Source organism: Hippopotamus amphibius, chromosome 10, assembly GCF_030028045.1.
Source record: "Hippopotamus amphibius kiboko isolate mHipAmp2 chromosome 10, mHipAmp2.hap2, whole genome shotgun sequence".
NCBI classification, from domain to species: domain Eukaryota; kingdom Metazoa; phylum Chordata; class Mammalia; order Artiodactyla; family Hippopotamidae; genus Hippopotamus; species Hippopotamus amphibius.
The window spans coordinates 55,801,241-55,825,180 of record NC_080195.1 but is presented as its reverse complement, the minus strand read 5'-3'; the positions used below and the strand labels follow the sequence as shown (position 1 = coordinate 55,825,180).

General features: G+C 37.4%; 1 protein-coding gene across 1 annotated transcript in view; it reads right to left on the bottom strand.

Annotated features, from left to right (window-relative positions):
• The window catches only part of LSAMP (limbic system associated membrane protein), a 626,032-nt gene that overhangs the window by 161,169 nt on the left and 440,923 nt on the right, over positions 1-23,940 (bottom strand). The window lies entirely within an intron of this gene.

Sequence of the window (23,940 nt, the reverse complement as noted above, 5' to 3'; positions counted from 1 at the left end):
TGTGCAGTCATGAGATCTATTAGCTGTATGTATTATGTGGTTTTAATAGCAATCACTGTACATTATAATTCATTTAATCCTTTTTATTTTAATGATATTATAGGAGCTGAGGATGTGAGAGAGGAAGGAGGCAGACAGAGTAATAGGAAGAGTTCATTCAACCTCTTTAAGGCAGACCAGAGCCAGAAAATCCAAGGGTACATTCAGATAGTTCTGAGGCATGAGGATGAATCCTGTGGTGGGTAGGCAGTGTGTTTGTGCTGGAAGGGAAGCTGTGGAGCAGTGGGTCTGGAGTCAGGGAAAGGCTGCAGAACAGATTTCTTACTCTTCATTTTAAAAGCTCAAAATTATGCCCATACAAGGTTAATGAGAAATACTATTATGATGAAATAATAATATTTTCCCCAAATTTCACAATAAACAGGTCAAAAATCTAGTTGACTTTCTAAACTAGGACAGTGATGTGTTTAGGTTATAATGGCAGGAAAAAAAAAAAAAACTACTGTTAGAATTTCATGATAAAGCTCTTTAAAATGGTTGTATCTTATCTTTAAAAGCCCTAAAGGGGAATACTTTCTCATTTGCTTTCATATTACTAAAAGGACTCTTGTTTTTATATGAAAACTAGTTCTCATTTTTAATGCACTAATTGACTTAATACTACTGAAGCTTTAAACCCATTCTGGGTATCAAGTCTTATTTTCCTAATTATTATTATTTCATTGCTACTGAGCATCAGTAATATGCTAGATATTATCTTCATAGCTCTTCCTAAAAGTTAATAACAATATAAAGGTTCTCTACCCTTTTGGTGATTCCGACACTTAATTATCTTAGCCATTAACTCTTGTCAAAGTCATAATCACTCTGGATTTCCTTTACATACCAGATATGAAGTTAACCATTTAGAATAGCTATTAGATAGCAGGCTGCTTAAGGAAAAGCTTCATTTTTTTCACATAGAAAGTGCTTAATAAATACTTATTGGATGAAGGAATGAGTGGGTTCAGTTATTTGTGTAGGTTTAGCAGAAATTCAGCTTTTTGAAAAATGGGTTCCATGCTTACATTTTCCCTGATTTCATTCCAAATTGCATTGAATTATTATTTGAGAAGGTACACTTCCTAGTATTTTTTGTGGCTATATCACAATATAAATCTTATAAATTTTATATATTCATTAGATATTTCAAGAATACAGATATCATTAGGTTTAGGACACTAATAGGAAAGATCCAAAGGGAGAAAATCTATTAATGCTGCTATAATTATAGACAGCATCTCATTCTATGAACAAATTACATTAGATCATAAAGAAGGATCTGGAGAGTTACTAGAAATAATGTTGACAACATACAGCATTTCTAAAGAAATATAAGGTAAAAGGAAAACCAAAGGCTATTGGAACTAAATCAAACTACTAAGGAGAACTGCAAAAATACATCACCTAACTCTAAATGGAGAAATTTGGAGAAATAAATATATAAATGCCAAATGAATAGAACTATGCCGTAAACCAGGTCAATTTTACTCTACGCTAATTATATTTTGATAAACTAGACTAAGAAAAAGACCTTTTCAAAGTATAATGTCATTATTAAAAATTTTCTCCCATTACTATGGCTTCAGTAAAGTCATGGAACTCATTACCAGAAATGGGTGATTGTTGCAGAAATCGATCCCACGAGAAACCAAGCACCACACTCGGAGGGTTGGAGAACTCAGGTTTATTGAGCCGGCGGTCCCAGATGAGCTAACGCTCCAAAATTCTGGGCCCCGTTCTAGGTGAATTCTCTCCTTATATAGGTTAAAACACATAGCTACAGTTGGCATTAATTGATTGGCTACAGTTGGCATTAATTGAGGGGATTAATTGATTGGCTACTCAGTTTTCATAGGTTACAGGTGATTACAGAGCGCGGGCGTTACTAGGGGTCACATGCAAAGGGTTTTCAAACAAAGGTGGGCAGGCAGAAAGCTATGAACTCCAAATTTTCCTCACCAGATTGTAAACATAAAAATATTTCTATCAAGATTAAGAGTACTGACTTTGAGGCCAGACAAACATGGAAAGCTGAGTTATGTTATGTTACTTTGGGCTAATTTTAAAAACACATATAAACACCAGCTAATACATTGGTGAAACTTAGAAAAGAGGAGCTATGTGATAGGGTTTTGTGAGAATTTAGCATGATAATATATATGACACACTTAACATATAGCCCCAAACATTTTGAATTATTCTGTAGGGCAATCAACAAAGGCTTCACAGAGAAGAGTGAGTAGAAAGAGAACAGAATGAACAAAGGGATTGAGACAGACAGGAACATCCCATGTTGTACTTTGAATGCGGTATCGGATTTCTGAAAGGGAGAAATGGAAGACACATCTAGAAATGTGGGATATCACCAGATGGTAGATGGTGTTAAATGTTATTTTAAGGAGTTTGGATTTTATTCAATGGGTAATAAAAAGCAATTAAACATTTTGGAGTAGTAGAACGACATGATTCAAACTCTACAAAGATTAATTTGCCAGCAATCTATAGGGACAGATAAGAGGTGAGGACAGCTAGATGTGGGAAGTCCATCTAGGAGATTAATACTATACGTGACACGGAGGTCTTGAATTAGAATGGGAGTGGTTGTGACAGTAATAAAGCAAATATATGGATTTGGGGAATGGTTTGTAGGCAGAATTGATAGGATTTGGCCTTGGAAATGGAAGCTAGTGAGGAACAAGACAGAGAAACAAGTCAAAGCCGTTTTTCAGGTTTACAACCTGGGCATCATGGAGTGTTCCTGAGCCATTAAAGAGATTTTATTCGAAGATTATGGGTTCTGCTCAGGATAATTTGTGTTTGAGATACAAACATGCAAGATATCCAGGTGGGCATTTTGGTCCATCTATTGTAAATACAGATCTGGAACTAACGAAAGAGACTGTGATACAGTTTGGGCCCTTTTCTGATTTATGAAGATGATTGAAGCAAAGGACTGAGGACAGAGCCTTCAGGGGTGCTTGGCATTTACAAGACAAAAGGAGGAAGCCGATGAGACAGAAAAGATAATGTTTTCTGAGAAACTAGCTTCAATAACCTATGAAGGCAGGAGCTTGATTAATGAAAGTTCAAGACTGTGAGAGAGAGAGAGGAGATGACCATGTGGAGACAGTATCAAGATGACTCATTCAAGAATGAACAGTATTTTCTTGGCTTCTGTACTTCTGTGCCCAGCCAGTTATCCTCCTGTTTTTCTGACCATCAAGATTTCTAGCCACTAAACCACTGACTTTTTCTCAGTCATCATTGTAGATAACCTCTCAGTAACATCCTATGTTATTGACCTCTTGAAAGTCTTTACCTAATACCTTCTATGTAAACCACAAATCTCTATTTCTAATCCTTGTCTTTTTCCTAAACCCTAGCCTTTCATTTCTAACCATCTACACAGTCATTTTCACATGTGTGTCTACATGATACTCAAACTCAGTACGGCCCAATAGTCCCCTCTTTCCAAAGCAACTTCTATTTTGGCTTTATTTCACCATTCTCTCAGCTGTGATTGTTAATTTTATCTGTCAGTTTGACTGGGTCACAAGATGCCAGACTTTTGGTCAAACATAATTCTGGTTGTGTCTGTAAGGGTGTTTCTGGATGAGACTAACATTTGAGTTGGTAGACTGAGTAAAGCAGGACCACAAAGAGATCCTCCTGAATGTGATGGACCTCATCTAATTAACTGAAAATGTAAATAGAACAAAAAGGTGCAGCAAGAGGGAACTCAGCCTGCCTGAGCAGGGACATCAGTCTTCTCCTTTCCTTGCGCTGAAATTTACACCACCAGCTCTCTTTGTTGTCAGGCCTTTGGAATCAGACTAGAACTACATCACTGCTTCTCCTGGGTCTCCAGCTTGCTGACTGCAGATCTTGGGACTTTTCTCAGCCTCTAGAATCATGTGCATCAACTCCTTATATAAATCTAATTCCTTGGTTCTGTTTTTCTGGAACCCTAAATAATATACTAAGTTATCACTGTTTGAAACCTTTCCAGGAACTTTGATTTTCTCCTCTCTTTCATGTTAATCATTAGTAAGTTTTTCAGCTTCTGTCACCATGCTTATCACTCTTCATTTCCTTTGATACCACTCCAGGGGGCAATTGAAATATCCTTCAAATTGCATTCCTGTTTCTCCTCATTTCAATTTGTTCTATTTGTGGCTGCCAGATTTGTCTACCCAAAGAAAGTTTTGATCATGTCAAACAATTTCAGTGGCTTCTTGCTCTCTACTTAATTAAATGCAAATTTATTAGCTTTTCAATAAATATTCTCCATAAAATAGTTCCAGTTTTTCAGAGGAAATAAAAACTCCCTTATTTGGATTCAAAAAAATTAAGAACACAAGAAAAAGATTAGGGGAGATAGCAAGGAGAAAGGGATAGAAGGAAGAAATTGGTTTAGTAGCTATAAAATCAACTGATTTTATTGGAGACATACTATATATGAAACCATATAACTCAGATTGGGACTTGAACCCACATGTCAGGATTCAAACTCAGCCAAAACCCAGATAGGTTCTTAAACCCATGGTCTTTTAATTGAGATCACACACCTGGTCTCAGGACTTAATGAAGCTCAGGTTCTTGATGTCTCATAGCAGAAAGAATTCAGTGAGAGACAAAGTGAAAGAAGTGGATTTATTTAGAGAGAAACATACTCCACAAAATATGGGTCATCTCAGAAGGTGACAGCAGTCCCAGGGTATGGGGTTGTCAGGTTTTTATAGGAGTGGGTAATTTCATAGGCTAATGAGTGGGAGGAAAATTCCAGCTATTTTGGGGAAGAGGTGGGGATTTCCAGGAATTGGGCCACTGCCCATTTTTTGACCTTTACGGTCAGCCTTGGAACTGTCATGGCACCTGTGGGTGTGTCATTTAGCTTGCTGATGTGTTACAATGAGACTCAAGGTCTAGTGGAAGTTGACTTGTCTACCATCTTGGAGCTATTTGGTTCTAATCAGTTTATGTTGTGTCCTCGGGTTATGCCATTCTTTTAAAGGTTGTGCTCTGCCCTCTTCCCTCCTGTTTCATATACACAACAAAAAACTCAATCTACTCAAAAGTGCTGAGCAGAAACAACAATCAAGAAAGGTCACCACCATTGAAGTGACTTCTATACTTGTTTGAAGAAAAAGATTTCAGAAGATACTAGAAAAAGATGATCCTGCAGGGATGGACAATACAGTAGGACTTTATCCTATTTGATCAGGATTCATAGTGAATATTTCATTCAGTACTAGATATTACCCTATAAGATGGATAGAGAAAAAAGTGGAGAACATTCTTAGGAGAGCAAGCATGATGTTGAGTAACGGAAATGAACTTTATGTCATTAAAGTCCATGTTATATACTATGTTATATGGGATACTGCTGAAGGAACTGATGATGTTTTACATGAAAATGAGAAGATTTAGAGGGACCTGAGATGTCTTTTGAATATATAAAGAATAATCAAGAGAAAAGGTAATTTAAGTTGTATAGTATGGCCCAGACAAGCACATTTGGAACAGTGGGTAAAAAGAAGATACATTTAGGCTCAACGTAGAAAGAAGTTTCTTTTTTTTTAAATAAATAAATAAATAAATTTATTTATTTATTTTATTGGCTGTGTTGGGTCTTTTTTTGCTGTGCGCGGGCTTTCTTTAGTTGCGGTGAGTGGGGGCTACTCTTCGTTGTGGTGAGCGGGCTCCTCATTGCCGTGGCTTCTCTTATTGCAAAGCACAGGCTCTAGGTGCATGGGCTTCAGTAGTTGCTGCACACGGGCTCAATAGTTGTGGCTCATGGGCTCTAAAGCGCAGGCTCAATAGCTGTGGCGCACAGGCTTATTTGCTCCGCGGGCATGTGGGATCTTCCTGGAGCAGGGATTGAACCCATGTCCCCTGCACTGGCAGGCAGATACTTAACCACTGCGCCACCTAGGAAGCCCCAAAAGAAGTTTCTTATAGTCAGTGCTAGCAAAAGGTGTACTAGGTTACTTCAGGAAGAAGTGAATTTTCTGTCATCAAAAGTTTTTAATTTATTCTGAGAAGAATGTTACAGGGTTAATTCAGACAATAAAAGTGTTGAGCCATGTGACCTCTAGGTTGTCCTCCAAACCATGGTATCTAGGATTCGATCTTTCTAATGCAGATGTAGTCCAATCCCTTTAACTTTACCATAGGTGACTACCAGACATGGCTACTCAGAATCTCTTATGTTTATACCTTCCCAACTCAATTTCTTTGCTCAGGTTTTGATCTTTTCCTGAAATTATCCTTGGCTGACATACTCCAGCAGCTTGAATTGTACCTAGATTGTTCTTCCTTACTGAATGTCTCCCAACTTAAGTATCTTCTCCTTATTATCCCAACTACTAGGTATGATGTATTTAAATGAAAGAGCGGGAATGAACATAACAGAACACTGAAAAATCTTTGACATTTCTTTTCCTCCTTCCCTCCCTTGCCCCTCCCCTCTCTTCTCCCCTCTCCTCCCCTATCCTCTCTTTTCCTTTCTTTCTCTCTTCCTTTCAAGTTTAAATATATAGTTGACTGGGGCAAGCTCCCGTGGTTCCAGTTGTAAAGGAAGGAAAGAAGGACAAACTAAAATAGAAAGAAAACACCATTTTCATAGCCTTGAGGAGCTGAATGAATTAAATTCACTTTAGGTTATTAATAAATTGGTAAATGTTATGACAGATGCAATAGCTGTCATTTTTGAGTAGTCATAAAAGGTGAAATCCCCAAGGACACAGCTCTGCGATTTGGAAGGGATGTGAAAGGGCATAGCCTTCTGCCTTAAGGCAAGGAAATTACAGTCAATCCCTTCTCCTGGGAGAGGCAAAAGCTATATGAAAGAGAAAGGTAAAGGACAACTTTGGTTTTATGTGGATCTTTTAAACATTGGTTCCCAGTAAGAATATGATGGGTTGAAATAGTACTTTAACATTCACAAGATGCTTTTACATACACCTTGTCATCTGATTATCACAACAATGAGGTAAGCAGACATCCTAATCCTCATTTGCAGATAAGGAAACTCAGTGAGGCTAAATTATCAGGATCTTAAACATTCTATTCCAATAATCTCCCTCCCCCCATATAAAAAATGATTCATCAGTAATTTGCTATGAATTTTTGAAAAATTCTGGCGCCAAACAAGACATTTTTTTCCTTTCGTGATAGTGTCAAGTTACAAGGAGAAAATAAGCTCAGAAATGTGGTATTATTAATAGTATTCTTACTAAGTAAACCAGCTCTAAACTTTGAAGATCTCATCCAAGGTAACAAACAAATCTCACTTCATTTCACAGATGGGAAAATGAAAAGGAGTCAGTGAATAAAAAAGATGAGTGGTTAGAAAAAAAAAAAAAAAGGAAAGGAAAGGAAAAGAAAGAAAAAAAAAAAGAAAAGAAGAGAAAAGAAAAGAAAAAATAGGGCCTAGCAGTGGATTGCTGATGGAGGCTTGGTTTTTAAGGAAGAAGGAACTGTCGACGGACTGAGCACCACCATAAAACAAGCAGAATTAATATGATGCCCAGATTTGATTTTGCAGTTAGGAAGAAACTGGTGATTGCCACATTTAATTGAAAGCAAAAGAGGTGACTAAAGAGATGAAGTCCACTGTTTTGAGAGATCTGGCCCAAAAGAAGGTATCTGCTTATTGGTAGAAAAGACAACATTGTAAAACAGAAAATAAACCAATAAAACTGAGTCTTATGTGTTTAAGGGAGAGAACTAAGAATGAATAGAGAGATACTGAAAAGGCAAAAAAAAGATCAATACAAGAAGAAGGTTAAAGAAGCATTTAGAAGATAGGAAAAAGAGCACTAAAGATAGAGCCAAAGGAAAGAAGAGACTACAGTAGCTGGTCTTATTGGAGTTCTTCCATCAATCTTAGAACACTGTTTAGCTAGTACTAATATTTGTTTTAGGGAGGATAGTTTGAAGAGGAGAAAAGAGAAGATAAAAATGCTGATGCCCAAGGAATCAAGCTCACGTGGCAGAAGGAAATGAGAAGAAGCCAAGAATGCTGTGGGATTTTACAAGCTTGAAACTAAAGGAAATTCTTGTCATATGCATTATGGAATGTATATGAAATATTTGAAAGAATTAGATATAAGTATTTCCTAGCAGCAGCAAGGACTCAGTTGATATGAGAAAGCATGGCTTTGATGGTTCTATGATTTTCCTTAGCAGTACCTTTGGGCCCAGGAATATAAACAGAAATTAGATAGTGGTTATTACCCTGATCAGAGGTTTAGAACATAGTTTCTTGATATAACCTTGGAATGAGCTTCCAAGGGAGACCAACAAATCTCCATTCCCTAAAATCTCCAAGAATAGAATAAACAATGAAGTTCCTTTTGAGTACTCTGATCCCATGAATAATAATTTTGATCACCACACATCAAATTTCTCTCCTCTAAATAGATAAAAAAGGGCAAAGATTATTTCTTCTAATCATGGTGTATTTTCCATTAGTCCAAATATTAATCTCTGTATGCCATAGGTGTTTAATAAATGTTTGCCAAGTAATTCTAAGGCTTTGGAGTGACTGAGGCAACTTTAATGACACATGATTTTTCTGCTTAAAGATGCCCTTCCATCATTAGTATATTTGTTCACTGTTTTCCTTACATAGTCTATTAAGCTAAATTCACACACTCTTTGGCTCTAAAACCAATGTATATTTCAGTTTCAGTAAGTTATGGTACCTGTAATTCACTGCATCTTATTTTACGTTAAGCCTGTCATACAAAATACATAAGAAACCTTGTTAGACTCCAAGATTTTATCCTAGAATTGGGAGAGGTTTTGATATTTAAAAATAAATTCTCTTAAAATTTCAGACTACTGATCCTTTGCCAATTCATTTCCCTCTTAAGAAATTATCACTTCAAACACACCAGTGAACAGACAAACAAAAAAAGATCACTTCACGTATTCATTACCATTTAGTTTCACAATAATACCAAAAAAAAAAGTAGATTGTAATTTTTTCTCTCCTACTGAAGTTAGCTGTTGAAATCTTCTCTTATAATTTGGAAAATTTCCACATTTCTCAGAACTTCTAAATAGATAATGTTTTGCAATTCCTCAATTTTTATTTTGTATATAAAAGAAAAATAAGCCTTATAGGGATCCCCCTGTTTGGAGTTTATCTTTCTATTAGTGTAAGAAAAAAATAGTCTTAATTTTTACTTTGAGACTACAGATGGTAGGAAACATTTCTATACTATTTTTCACATGTATTCCCTTAATCCTGGTTTTATAAAAACATAATGGAAAATATTGGAATACATCAGGTTGGCTGACACATCCTGGAACTCTTAGATGCCTTGAATAATTATTGAGACCTTTGGGTTATTATATGTACCAAGTCTTTTGAGGTTCATCCACCTCTCTTTTCCATCTAAAGGAGACCTTGGTCCCTGTGACTTCAGAAAGGACAAGCCCCAAGGTCCCAGCTGCATTCCCCTTTTATCCCCTAATCTGAGTCATCTCACTCAGCTCCTAAGGCCACGTATCTCTTGCTGTTCTCTATTGCATGAAGTGGCCTTTATGCTTCAGAAAATGTAAAGGTCATTTTCCTTTCTTTGAAACCTCACTACATTTTGTTACTTACAGTGTCAGTTTCAGTAGAGGAAAACAGAGAGGTGAATTGTTATTCTACTGGTGATAACCAGAGCTTTGGGGAGTACCTTTGAGAGTTGTTTTCAACCCTGGATCACAATGCCAGTGTCCCAGACTGAGTTCCTTTCCCTTTTAAACACCATAAACTATAACCTAACAATGACATGGCATTTGTGGCGTGAAACGAAAGTTGTTCCATAAAAACTGCTTCGTCACAGAAAACATTTATAAAGAAGAGAGCTCACTGAATTAACAATGAAAATTAGGATAGGGCTAAATGATTTTGCCTTCCAGAGCTGAGTTCTTAAAAGATTTTGAGAAATTAACATCCACTACAGCTTTATGGTAAGATTCTTTCTAAGATAAATCATTAGATATTAATATTTACCTAAAGTGGAGCCTTTTGTGGTAAATAGAAAGCAGTAGGTATTACCTAATAAATTCCCTTTTGTTTGTTTTGGACTTCTTTTCTACTGTTGATAGTAAGATCTTATAAAAAATTATATCTTTTTGATGATTTTTTTTTGATGTGGACCATTTTTTAAAGTCTTTGTTGAATTTGTTACAATATTGCTTTTGTTTTTTATGTTTTGATTTTTTGGGCCCTGAGGCATGTGGGATCTTAGCTCCCCGACCAGGGATCAAACCTGCGCCCCTTGCATTCAAAGGTGAAGTCTTAACCACTGGATTGCCAGGGAAGTCCCCCAAATTATATCTTTTCTAAAGCTGCAAAGTACATTTTCCAAGCCTATTAACCCTGAAGCTTTGCAAAATTGCACTCCAATCCATTATTTTATAATCATTACATACCTGAATGCTACCTTTCATTCTTTTTCCGACATAAACTGGTTACTAATTACATGAAATGAATACTGATTGGATGGTCTATTTGCCATGAACTGTGATTGGCTAGTTGCTCAGAAGCATGACGGTCACTTGCTGAATTGTTTTGTACTTTAGTCAATATTGTCCCATGTTCTCTTGCAGTCCTGATTTCTGGGAACATTATTTAACAACAACAAAAACAACAAAAAACAAATCCACACATCAGAATTCGAACCAAGAGGCCTTGCTCCCTACCAACCTCCAAGGCAGAACTCCAGCTATGGAAATTACACTATTCTTTTTCTCTCACTTCTCCAGTGCCGTAGTCAATCGCACAAGGAAACCTTCACATAAGTATCCAAAGAAGCCCAACCTTCGTGTGACTAGGGGTTTAATGGTAAAACGTCACTAATGATGGAAAAGCGTAAATTGGAGGTCCAAAGTGTATTCATTTCAATCACGTTTACACCTTCGGTGAAATTTCTTTAGAAAAAAAGGAACATTAATGCCTTCACATTTTATTTCTCTTTGAAGGAGAGAGAAGCTAGAGAACAAAACTTCATCATCTCTACCAATGTATTCTGCAGACAGACAAAGGATAGAGTTGAGACATTCCAAAGCTTTCATCAACTGTTACTGGCCAACCAGAGGCAGTAACACCTTTATGCAACTGGTAGATGCGCATAAAGGATGAACTGTGTGTAAAGAAGAAAACATTTATAGACAGAAAGGCAGGGATGGGTGGCAACTGCAGGAAATGCAGACGGTATGACTCCTGTTCAGGAGACACATTTGCCAAGTTCTCTAACTTCATATGTTAGGAACTGAGCTTCCAAATTATCTGGATGGCCTACTGCTAGCTCACACTGATTTTGAACATTGTCTCATAAGAGACAGAGTCCTGATTTGAATATTTAATTATTTATTTTAAATGAAAGGGGGAAAAATCCTCCAAGTGACCCATGATTCCTCTGGTACAGAAGTTAATGAAACAACTGAGAAGTGAGATCTCCAGAGGTTCTTGGCGGCGCAAGTTCCCATGTTCGGTACTCTTCAGTTTCTCGGTTTTTTGGCCTCTTCCTGTGTTCAGTTTACCCCTTTTTGTTCGCGTCTTTCTTTGCTCTTCTTTCTTTCTCTGAGGCTCCATCCCCCATTCCTCCGGCCCCTCCACTTACCAGCAGTGCTGACTGTGTTTGTCCTCTTTCTCTCTTGTATCTTCCTCACTGTCTCAGCCAGGGCTTTTCAGGTACCAGAGATTTTTTATTTTTAACCGCTTCCTCCTTTTCTGTTTCTCTGCCTGTCACTGTCTTCGCTTGCCTCAGCCTCCTCCCGTGGGCGAATCTTTATCTCTTTTCTCTGTCTTAACCAATCATTGCCCATGGAGGCAGTTTTCTTCCTCCCTTTCTTCCTTCCTTCCTTCCTCCCTGCCTCCCTTCTTTCTTTCCCTTCTTGCTTGCTTGCTTTCTTTTTTTAATCCAGTATAAGGCAAAGTATGAATAGTTTGTCAGAGATGTCATTTGAGATTCTATTTAAAAACGAAGCTATGGAAAACCAAACTTTTCAATATTTGTTTCTTGCTGCCCTCACCAAAACCAGAATACAACAAAAAGCAAAACCCCAACTAAAAACCTGGCTGTCAAGATACAAAGAGGAAAACAGAGATGGATTATTTCAGTCATTATAGGAGGATCCCAACATCTAAGGTGATATTTAGCAGTATAAATTAATTAATTAATGGCTAAATTGCAAATACGTTCTGTTTTTAGGTTTTGTGCTCTTCAGTGTTAAGATTTCTGATGATTGTGCATTGAGTCAACACATATTTACAGAGAGGGCTGCCTGTAAGTAGGGTTTTCCAGAATAAGCAGTTAACATTTAGTCAGAGAAAGGGCAATGTACAAGGAAGGGCAGAGCACATGAGAGGGCGGTGTCTTCCAGGAACTATAAATTATTTGGGGCCTGCGGGAAGATGGAGGACAGGAGAGAGATGTGTCTCCAAATAGGTAAGGGTGCAACCACAGAGTCTTCTCTGTGTCAGCACAAACTTAATGGTATTAACATGAAGGCAATGGGAAACTACTGATGGTGTTTAAACAGAAACGGCACATGGCTAATTTATATCAGAAAACAATCATTTTATAGCTCTGCAGAGAATGAACTGGAGAAATGTCAGAGAGGAGGCAGGAAAACCAGTTAGGAGGCTCTTGCAGTATCCTACCCAAGACATGATAAGAAAAAAAAAAAGGAAAGAAATAAGAACAATTCAAGAGATGTGTAAGTCACACGCTTAGTGACAAGTTGGATATGAGGAGGAAGAAAATATTAAGAATCTGGGATGACACTCAAGCTTCTGTCTTGAGTGAGTTGTGGTGCCACTCACAAAGAAAGAAAACAAGAGTAAAAATGGGTATGGATGGAAAATATGATGAATTTAATTTTGTACATACTGGATTCATTTATTTCAGGAATAATCAATGGAGATTTTTATCAAAGCGTTAGCTATATGAGCCTACAACTCAGAGTAGGAGTGTAAATTGGAGTTCAGTTTTTGGAAGGCACAAAATATAAACGGAGATGTAAATAAATTGAATTATCCAGGGAGAACAGGTACAGTTAGAAGAATAAGACTTTTTTCATTCATTTTACAATTGTTAAAATACTTATTGAGGGTCTACTGCAGGTACAAAGAGATTAGGAAGCTTAGATCTGTGGTGAAGGTAGAAAGAAGACAAAATGATCCTTGTCAATTCATTCACATTCATTTACATATTCAATACATATTTATTATATTATTACTACTAAGAATCTAACTGCTTCTTAACCCAAACAGTAGGAGATGGTATTTTAAAAGACTTTGAATAACAAAAGGCCAATAAAGCCTCTTAGTTGATTAAAGAGACTCAGGACAAAATTCATAATGGGGTGGCCCCTCAAGGTAGTTACCATTAAGTTGGTGGGGGGAGGATGTAGAGCTTAGAAAGCAAAAGGAATAAAACATGTTTGAGCACTGGGTTCTGAAAAGAACACTGAGCATAGTAATTAGCACATGTTGATGACTCGAAAATAGATCAGAAACCTACTAAGATATTGAGGGAACTGTATCACCAAAGAAATCATGAACTCAGACTGAAAAAGCCAGAATTTCTGGGGAAAAAAAGTAATTTTTGAATTTGTATTTAATTGAGAAATTGGCTGAAGAATTTCATTGCTGGATACTTTTTTAAAAACCATGGGCTACCACGAGCAGAAATTGAGCTTCAAAAGTTGTGTATATTTTTTTTCATAGTTTAATTTTTACTTTTTATATAGCAAAAGTAAGCTATGAGATTCATGTACAAAATTAAGCAGTATATTAACCCTTAAGTGACAGTGAGAATCGGGAGTCAAGATTCTAGTTCCTAGATAATAACACTGTAATAACTCTATAACATTAACAAAAGTTGTGTAGTCTTCGAAGAGAACATATTTCCAAATCCCTGCTTCAGATGTCATCAGGAAAACGGTGGGTGAGTGCTAGCCTCGCCCCCCCTCACAGAGGGCAGATCTAGGAGCCACTGAGAAAAAAGTGGCCAAGACCACAAAGTCAGAGAGGCTCAACAGCCACCAGGTTGGGGGGATGGGGCTTTGATAATATAACAGCCAGTGAAATTTTGGAATTGTCCTGGACTCGTGACCAATATGTATCTCCCATTCATCTCTCTTCCCAGTGAAATAGTTTATTGCAATTATACCATCTCTGCTCCATCACTGTATATTAGGGATATGCATGATGGGAGAAGGGAGGAGACAGACAACTTATCTTTTTAGGTCCTCATTTGTTGAACGGGGAGGAACAATACCTGGACCTCATACGTAAGGCTGTGGAATTTGAGGTGCACATGGTGACTGGGTTGTCTCCCTTAGGGAGGGGATCATGGTACTCTGTGTGAAAAAAGAAGTCTGTGACTATCTGGAGGCCAGAAGGGCTGACTGTGGCAGAAAAATGGTTTCTGTAAGATGCTTTTTACCGTATCTCATTTCATTTACTTGTTTCTGAGCACAAATGAGACCACATTTTTAGCCCTCTGTGCAATCGGGTATGGTCCAAAGAGTGAGTTCTGGCCAATGAACTATGAGTGGAAGTGAAGTGTGCTTCTTCTGGGCTGAGGCAGTTATGAGCTAGTGGCCCAGCCTGTCCTCTCCCTCTTCCCCCATCACAGTGACCTTGGAGGCCACGAATATAGGATGGCAGAGCTACAAGCTGGAGAAGAATGATACACATAGGACTATAACATGAGCATGGAATACATTTTTATTGTGTTAAGGCACTGAGATTTCAGGGACTAGAATGGCAGTTACGATTAATTATCCTGACTGATTCAGACTCCCTTCTCCTCTCTTCTCCACTCCATATAAGAATAGTAAAAACATCCACTAAGTAAATAATATAATTAGAATCAACATCCTCAAAGTTTAGAAAACATTCATCAAATAGAATATAGTTTTACAATGTTTCATTTATGAAAGGTTTCTTGGATGATTTGTGAATTCCTGTTCATGCAATCATATGATTAAGCATCAGGACCTATTGTACCTATATATCAAGTTTTGCATCATACCTACAAATGATACTTCTGATATAGGATTTTTAATACAGGTATATTTTGCAATAATGAAAAAATGCTTCAATACAGAGCTTCTTTCTATTTAAACAATTGCATGGAATGGCTCCCCTATCACTGTATACAAAAAATCTTCAAATCCTTCAAATTCTTCTAGCAAGTCAGAACTTCTACTTTCCTTCTAAGCTTTTCTGTACATAAGGGCGATAAGAAATTATATGCTTGTGATGTTTCTAAAGCTAAATGTGTATTTCCTTTCTGATCACACTCTACCTGGATGACTTTCCATTCTGTAATGTCTACATTGTCTCGTCTCCTCTACAAATATGAGAAGATCCATCTCACTCAAAAGCTTTCTAACTACAAGAAAACCAGACAAATGTAAACAACTACAATGGGTAACTTTTTTTTTTTTTTTTAGCTTACCCAAAAAGAATTTTCATCTTTTATCCTTTTTTTTAAAGATCTTTATTCGAATATAACTGCTTTACACTATTGTGCCAGTTTTTGCTGTACAACAAAATGAATCAGCTGTATTTATACATATATCCCCATATCCCCTCCCTCCTGTGACTCCTTCCCACCCTCCCTATCTCACCCCTCTAAGCCATCCCCTCACTGAGTTGATCTCCCTGTGTTATGCAGCAGCTTCCCACTAGCTATTTTACATTTGGTAGTGTATATATGTCAATGCTACTCTCTCACTTCGTCCTGGCTTCCCCTTCACCATCCCCACCCCCCGCCCCTTGTCCTCAAGTCCATTATCTACCTCTGCATCTTTATTCTTGCCCTGTCACTGGGTTCATCAGTACCATTTTTGTAGATTCCATATATATGAGTTAGCATACGGTACTTGTCTTTCTCTTTCTGGCTTACTTCACTCTGTATGACAGACTCTAGGTCCATCCACCTCACTACAAATAACTCAGTTTCATTCCTTCTTATGGCTGAGTAAAATTCCATTGTATATATGTGCCACATCTTCTTTATCCATTTATCTGTTGATGGGCACTTAGGTTGCTTCCATGTCCTGGCTATTGTAAATAGTGCTGCAATGGACATTGTGGTACATGTTTCTTTTTGGATTATGGTTTTCTCAGGATATATGCCCAATAGTAGGATTGCTGGGTCATAACTTGATTCCTTGATTTCAGTGATAACAAAATCACACAAAAATTTTCACTTCAAATGATCCCAAATGGATAGCTTATTGTCATTCTGAGCTACTATATTTCACTTAAAATGACACAGTTAATTCTCTTCTTACAGCGTTTAATTTGGTTCCATGTACACATGGAAACAACAGCATACTTAGAAGACTAGTAGCAAGGCAACTAACGAGTGCTCTCCCATGCTTGCTTCTGGAACAAGTTACACATTGGCTATCAAAGCAGAGAACAGAATGGCCCCAAGGTGAGGCTTTCTTGATAATGATTAATTGTGGGTGGACTTAGTGTGAACTCTTTAGAAAAAACAGAATCTTGAAAATTAGAGAACTATAAACACATTTTGGTTTTCTAATTTCCTTCATTTCTGTTTTATTAGGAAAACAATACCTTCCATTATCAACATGGCTAATATTTTATAAGTTCTGAGTTGATAAGTGTTCTTGTAGTTAAAAAAGTCATCCAGATGTCCTTGCTTATTTCATCAACACCATCTATTTTGTTCTCTTTCCTGTTATGACTGTCCAAAAATGTACTTGAAAACAATTAAAACTCTTTTCACCCTGCAGAATGATTTGGTTCCCTTTCTCTTGCAGCTTGCCCTTCTCTCCAATAAAACTATAACATTTCTCTAAATGAGAGGAGCACAGTGATATCAAACAGACAATACATTTCTTAAAGGGCATTCAATTTTCACACTAAATGAGTTGTTCTGAGGATGAGAGTACAGTTCAAGTTATGTGGTACATAGAAGTGAAGAAAGTGAAAGAAATTCGCAGGGAGAGAAAAGAAGTAGGGGGAAAAGGGAAAAGGGAATAGCTTATGTTCTGTGTATAATATAAATAGAGAAAATAAATGCTGGCTACATCCTTGATGAGTTTCTGTTTCAAATAATCAACAAACACCACAACTATAGTTTTTATCATACTTCACACAACATACCTAGAAGGGACTTCTTTCCAAGAAGATACTGGTAATTTGACAAATATCACTGGTCAAGAAAGAGTGCTTTTAATTTGTACTAAAGACAAGCTTGATACTGCAAATGAAGCTTGATATTGGACACTAGTATTATATCTGGCTACCGACATCCAAAGGGACACATAAATCCTCTTGTTGAAATTTTTTTTCTGTGCTCTTTGTCCATCTGCTAATAATTGAAAAGTATTCTATCAAGAAACTAGATTCATATAATCCGTCTCCTCTACAGTGGTAAAGAAAAAAATCTCTGACTGTATGTTGGAATTTCTGGGTGCAGCCTGGTATATCCTTATTGTCAGTGACCTAGGCATATTGTACAAGGGTTTGTAGTATGTCTGTTTCCAGAAGGGAACCAATGTCGTTTTGGCAATATATTTTGACACCAGAGTTATTTTCTTCAATTCTTAGATGTAAAATAGACTGGATAGGACAGCTTGTTTTGTAGTACTGATTTTTAGTTAATATTATTAATGATAAGTGGACCAAATCTCGGCTGCGGACTTGACTTAGAGCAATCCAGGATCTCGTTAGAGGCATCCAATACCTAGCAAAATGATCAAAAAGAGTATTCCATGCATCACTGGGGGCTGTAATGTAAGTGGAGAGGAGTCCTTGCATAGGATGAACATTTAGGATCAGCCTTAAGATCTAGAGAGGTTCCTGAACTGAGTGTGTTAGAGATGACACAGGAAGAGATTTGCGTGAGGATCAAGAGAATCCAGTTCCTAAGCAGCTTCTACACAGTAGATGGTGGTTTTAAAAACATTCCTTTATTGATTCCTCCTTGAAATGTAATCCAGTCAGTGAGATGGAAATCTCCTTACACTTGAGTCTTATTTGTCATAATTATGCATCTTTAGGGTTTCATAATGACTAATTTAATCACTTTGCCGTTTGTAGGACTATAACAGCCAATCATGATAATAGGTTTGGTATTTGGTAGGAACCATTTAACACCCAAGAGCCCTTATTCTGAGCCTCTTGACGCTACTTCAACTTGACAGGCAGCTTCTGATTAGCACACGTTGCAAAACCTTTGGTAAAATGCTCATTTCATTTAAATAAACGCTGTGACCTAGTAGTAGGCATGTTGTCTTGCAAACAAGGTCACCATGTGAAAGAAGTTTCCTCCAAAATGCTTATTCTTTTCCTAGCCATCCATTATGACAATTTGAACACACCAATCAGCTTCTCTTTCCTCAAGTATTCCAAGTGTAGCTTGGTTCTAATTGGCTGCTGATAATGTACCAGGACTTTCAAAACAAACCCTGCCACTGTCATTGAGTGATATTGTGAAAGTCACAAGCTACGTCCACCTAAAACCTACCATTTTCCTATCATTAAAGGAGTTTTCCAATAACTTGTCACACTAACATGATGAAAAATGGCACAAGATCTTAGGTCATTTGTTCTCCACCGTCAGTGGACATAAGGATAACCCAGAGAGTATGATTTAAATGTAGATTCTCAGGGCTTATCCTCAGAGGCTTGTATTTATCGTGTCCAGGATGGCCCTGGAAAACTCCATTTAACAAGCACCCCAGTGATTTTCATATAAGTAGCACACGATCACATCTTGAGAATTATTGTATAAGACCAAGTACTGGTAGATTGGCTACTATAGGTAAAGTTATCTCAGCATTTTATCTAAATGCATTGATAAAATGGTTTTCTTTTTTAATTGTTTTTTCTGCCTATGCTTCCATCTCCTCTAAACTAAATAATCTCTTTTCTAAATTATTTTGTAAATGAATGTTTGAGCACATTTATTTCCTTGGGAAAAAAAAGAAGGTAAGAAAATACAGAGCTTTTGTACTTATATTTAAAAATGAAGAGAGATTAGACTTTGGAAAGCTTTGCCAAGGTCAAAACTCACAGTATAGCATTTGAGTATAAGATGTGGGTTCAAGTACCAGCTATGTCATTTACTAGATTTTAGTTATTTAACCCTCTAATCCTCGGTATCCTTATCTGTAAAATAGGGATAGTGATATATATCTTATAGAACTCCATAAAAATTAAATATAATAATGCATATGTATATATATGTATACACTAAGATATATATACACACACACACACATATATATCTTGTATAGATTTATGTATATCTTAGCAAACTACTTGACCCAGGGTAATCTCATATCTTCATTGTAATCATTAAGGGACTAGAGAGAAATGTTAACATCTTTGAATATCTTTATCTGGGGAAAGGAAAATGTAGCTTCTAGCCATTCTCTCTAACCTAGTCTCCTGGTCTTCCTTACAAGTAAATGTAGTGATGAACCAGAGAAGAAAAAAGTACCATTTAAAGACCAACAGGCTGCAACCCTGGAGGGAATGCCACGGGATTGCACTGCAGGTGGTTAAATGTGCTGAGGTTGGCCCACGCCCAGGAATACCGCTGCAAGCTCAGATGGCAGGAGTACAGCAATACCCTGCTCTAGGGTAAATTGCATCATCTGGAACTATCTCCTTTTCCCTGCCCATGTTTGCTCTTGCATATGCTACCAGATTTTTCTTCTGCTCACAAATAGTCCAGTGCCTTGTTCTGAAACAGGACAGGTGGAGGTAGCTAACATGACTGCAGGAACTGAGTTATTTTCTTTGCTGTCAGTATAGTTCGAGAAGAAAATGTGCAGCACACACGATTTTGTTATGACATACTTTACAAAGCATGCTAGCTGAAGAACAACACTTTGGGTTGTTTTCCCCAGACTAGATGTCCTCGTCCCCCAGCTCCAGCTCTGCTCCTGCAGCAGTCTGGTGTGATGCAGATGGGGACCCGATCAAGATAGCAGCCTAAGCCCTCATTTGCGATGGCAGCTGTGAGGGCCAGAAGGTGGGTGAGGGTGATGTACTGATGAGTTACAGAATTGCAATTCTCCCCAGGGTCAAAACTCTTTTTTTTTTGTTTTGTTTCTGTGGCTGCTGCAAAGGCACCCTCCTTCCTCCTCTTGTATCAGGATTAAAGCCAGGATGATACCGCTGAGTGGATTTGGTCATTTGAAACCTTACAGAGAAGTCTTCTCACATAATGCAAATAAATACCAAAAGATTTCTTTTGCAAAATGTTTTCTTTATAGAAAACGTTTCAAAAATGCATTTATTTTGTGTATCGATGGCCTTCCTTCCTTTGTGGAGGTTTATGATGTGATGCTGACATAGTTCATAAAGATGATGAAAGGGTACCCACGGGATAACTTGAAGTAGAAGTGAATTTACGGCAAGTCAAAGCTATCTTGGGGTGGATAATTAAGAGGTTGCCTTGACGTGGCTGCTCATAAATGTATCTGCTGCCCCAATTAAAGCTATGTGTCAGGTCAACACTGACCTCCCTCAGGGCTCTCTGTGTCTTCAGTCACAGGACGTTGAGAACTTGGTGGAGGCCCAGGTTTTCTGCTTCTCTTCCTGTCTACCTGGCTCATACTGGTTATACGGATGGTGGCAATTTCTCCAGCCCTTGGTTTCAGGTTTCTAAAGCTTGATATAACGTGCAGATATCTGGCCTCAAAGCTATGCATGGCTCAGTCTTCTATCCTGTAAGCAGGGAATAATTTTACATTTCCCCTGCACACCATGTAGGGATATTCTTATTATTTATGTCAATGTTTTAGAGCACAGAGATGCTTGAGACAAAATGATAAATAAATGATTACAAAAAGAAACAAACAACAATCCCCCTAAATTTTTCCAGTGGCAGTTTGAATATATGACATAAACCTGGTCTCAGCTCCAGTGTAAAATCCAACATGTTCTTTTGACAGCCTTGAAAATGTTAGGAAAAATTCCACTTTTGTTTTTCATTCCAACTGCTGTGTTACCTGTGGCCATGAATTCCTCTGATCTGTGGTGTATCTAGGAGATGTAAGGGATTTAGTATTCCATAAAAGAATCAATTTCTCAAAAAGTCTGACTATATTACATAGGTTCAGATAATCTTATTAACATTTAATGATTATGTAAACTAAATTCACTTATTCCTCTTTTGAAATTTGCTAATAATTTGTCTCTTGAAAGTTTTCTAAGTCATGACACTTCATGCTAATTTGATTTTTTATTTTCATGACTGTTTCCCCTGTGTTCTTAAAGGAGCAGATTTTATTTTTCATTATAAAGATTAATGTACATTTTTTTTAAACTTTTGCCCTGAAAATTGTGACATTTTTGCAATGGTGGTATTTAAAAAAAATTTTAATGTAAAAAATGAGTTATTTCTTTTTTTTTTTTTAATTTATTTATTTATTTATTTATTTATTTATTTTTTGGGGGGGGTACACCAGGTTCAATCATCCGTTTTTATACACATATCCCCATCTTCCCTCCCTTCCTTCTTAAAATGTAAAATGATCACGTTTCTCCACCCTTTCCCTTTTCTTATTGATATGCAGTATGTTTATTCCTGACAAATGTATGAATCAAAACCAGAGTGTTGATTTATCTCAGCAAAGGCATGTTACACTTGAAAAGAATGGTGCTGATAGGTCACCTGAGTGCAGACTCTTCGAAAAAAACGCAGACTGTTTTCCAGGTTTGAATTCTGTTCTGAGAGTCTAAAAATTACAAGTTCAAGTCCCATCATTTCCATATGGTAGAAGTTGAGACAAAATAACTTTTGTTATTGTTCCTCCCCCCAATCCTGTGAAAAGAACCTGCCTTTGGAAATGATCAGTACAGCCGGGCACTGCCGCAGTGACAATTAACAATCAGGAGAGTGAACTTCCTGGGTGTCAGAGTGACTTCTGCTCCCCAGATCTCCTGTTCTTAATGGTGGCATATTCAGAAAAAAAAAAAAAAAAGAAAGAAAAAAGGAAAAAAAAAGCAGTCAGTTTCAGGGCAAGCAGGAGGAACAAGGATGGAATTTCATGAGTCTGGGGACTTGTAAGGAGTGACTCTTACAAGAGGACAAAAAGTTAGTCTCACTATAGGCAAGAAGGGAATTATGACCAAAACAACCATCACCTCCCAGGATCAACTTTATTTGGTTACCCAACTTGGGGGGAGGGTCATATCAGTTATAAAATTATTTAACTATAAAAATGTCAGGATCCTATGTCTCTTTCACAAGGCTTACTTTCTCTTAATACTGTTGTAGTCCTTATCTGTACCTGACGGGTTGTGCTGTTGAATAATCATTAGAGGGGCCACATGTAACTGCTGGAAGGCAGTTTCATTCAGGCACAGAGTTAGTGATCCCTACATACTGATAGCGGAATGTCTTTGGGTTTGTACGGATAGCAGAAATTAAGCCAATCTAGAGTCATTAAGATTGAATCCTCTTTTTGAGAGGCTTGTTTTATATACTAGACTTTAAAGTGACATTTGGCCAGAGCAACGCCACACTTCCTTTGGCTTCAACTTGAAGGGAACTACAGTCCAGTTTAGCCATTAAATCTTTGCACTGTGCACTGACTGGGATTTGGTTAATAACAGGCATTTGCATGGAGATGCTGGGGTGATAATGTACTAGAGAATGTCTTTCCCTCATCCCTCCCTGAAGCAGATGGAGCAAGTGTGATACAGATATAAGTGAGAATGTACCTATCTGGGCATGGCATAATGCCCATTTTTTCCAAAGACAGGTGCAAATAAAAGTTTATGTTAAGCATTCCCAGAAGCCTCCCTGTACTTGTGTACCTACTATCATTGGTCTTGCTGGTTTAAGCTTGTCAGCTTTTCCCACATAGAATTCATTAAAGGAATTTGCCATAATTTTTATAATAAGAGAAGAAGGCTGTCCTGCCCAAGGGTCATCCATTTTCTTTGTGATGCCACCATTATCCCCATCAATAGAGAGAGAACTAAGGGTACACATGATCCACAGTTTGCCTCTTCCAGAGCTTTGTTATATCTTCAGCACAAACTGCCTCTACATGTCTGAGATTAGTGCCGATCCCAGACAAGGGGGCCCTTGTTCCTTCTGCTAAATTTTGCATCCTTCCTTTTTCCAGTATTCAGGACCTAGGTGACTGCTAGACACATGATACAAGCTACTCAGGGAATATTTGTGGATGGTGATGGGAATAATTATTCCAAACCACAGACCATTAGTATTTTCTCTGACTAAGAATCACCGAACTCCTTAATCACTGATTTTACATTTTTGTTGTTAGTGAATTTAAGGAACTACATACATTCCAGAGGGTGTTCAGAAGGCAATAAGATAGTTTTAGGAACAGATTCAGACTTTTTTTTCCCCCCAATCACCTATTTTTTGGGGGAGAGATTTGTATCCTCCATTGATTTATTTATTCAACCATTTATTTCTATCAGTATAGAATCATGGATACTTATTTTATACTTTGAGTTATGATCCAATATGTTTTATTTTGTTGCTCAAATTGTTCTAACTTCCACAATCACCTATTTAAACGATCAGTGTTGTACCAGGTTTACAGAGGTGGGGAGAAAGTAATAAAATTGGAAGGTATATGTTTTAGTTCACTTGGCTTTACATGTTAGTAATAGCGCAGAAGAGTCATTCAATGCAAAATTGAGAAAAGTAATAAACATTACTATTGATCACCAATGACTTCTCCCCAAGATCAAATTTTCCCATAAAATTAATGAGCCTTTATTAGGAGTTGTTAAGGAAACCGGTATATTTTAACCAGTATATTTTATTTCTCTAGGAAGCATCAACGATTTGTCTCTGGGGACATATGAATAATTATCAGCAAAAGCTTAGCTTGAGA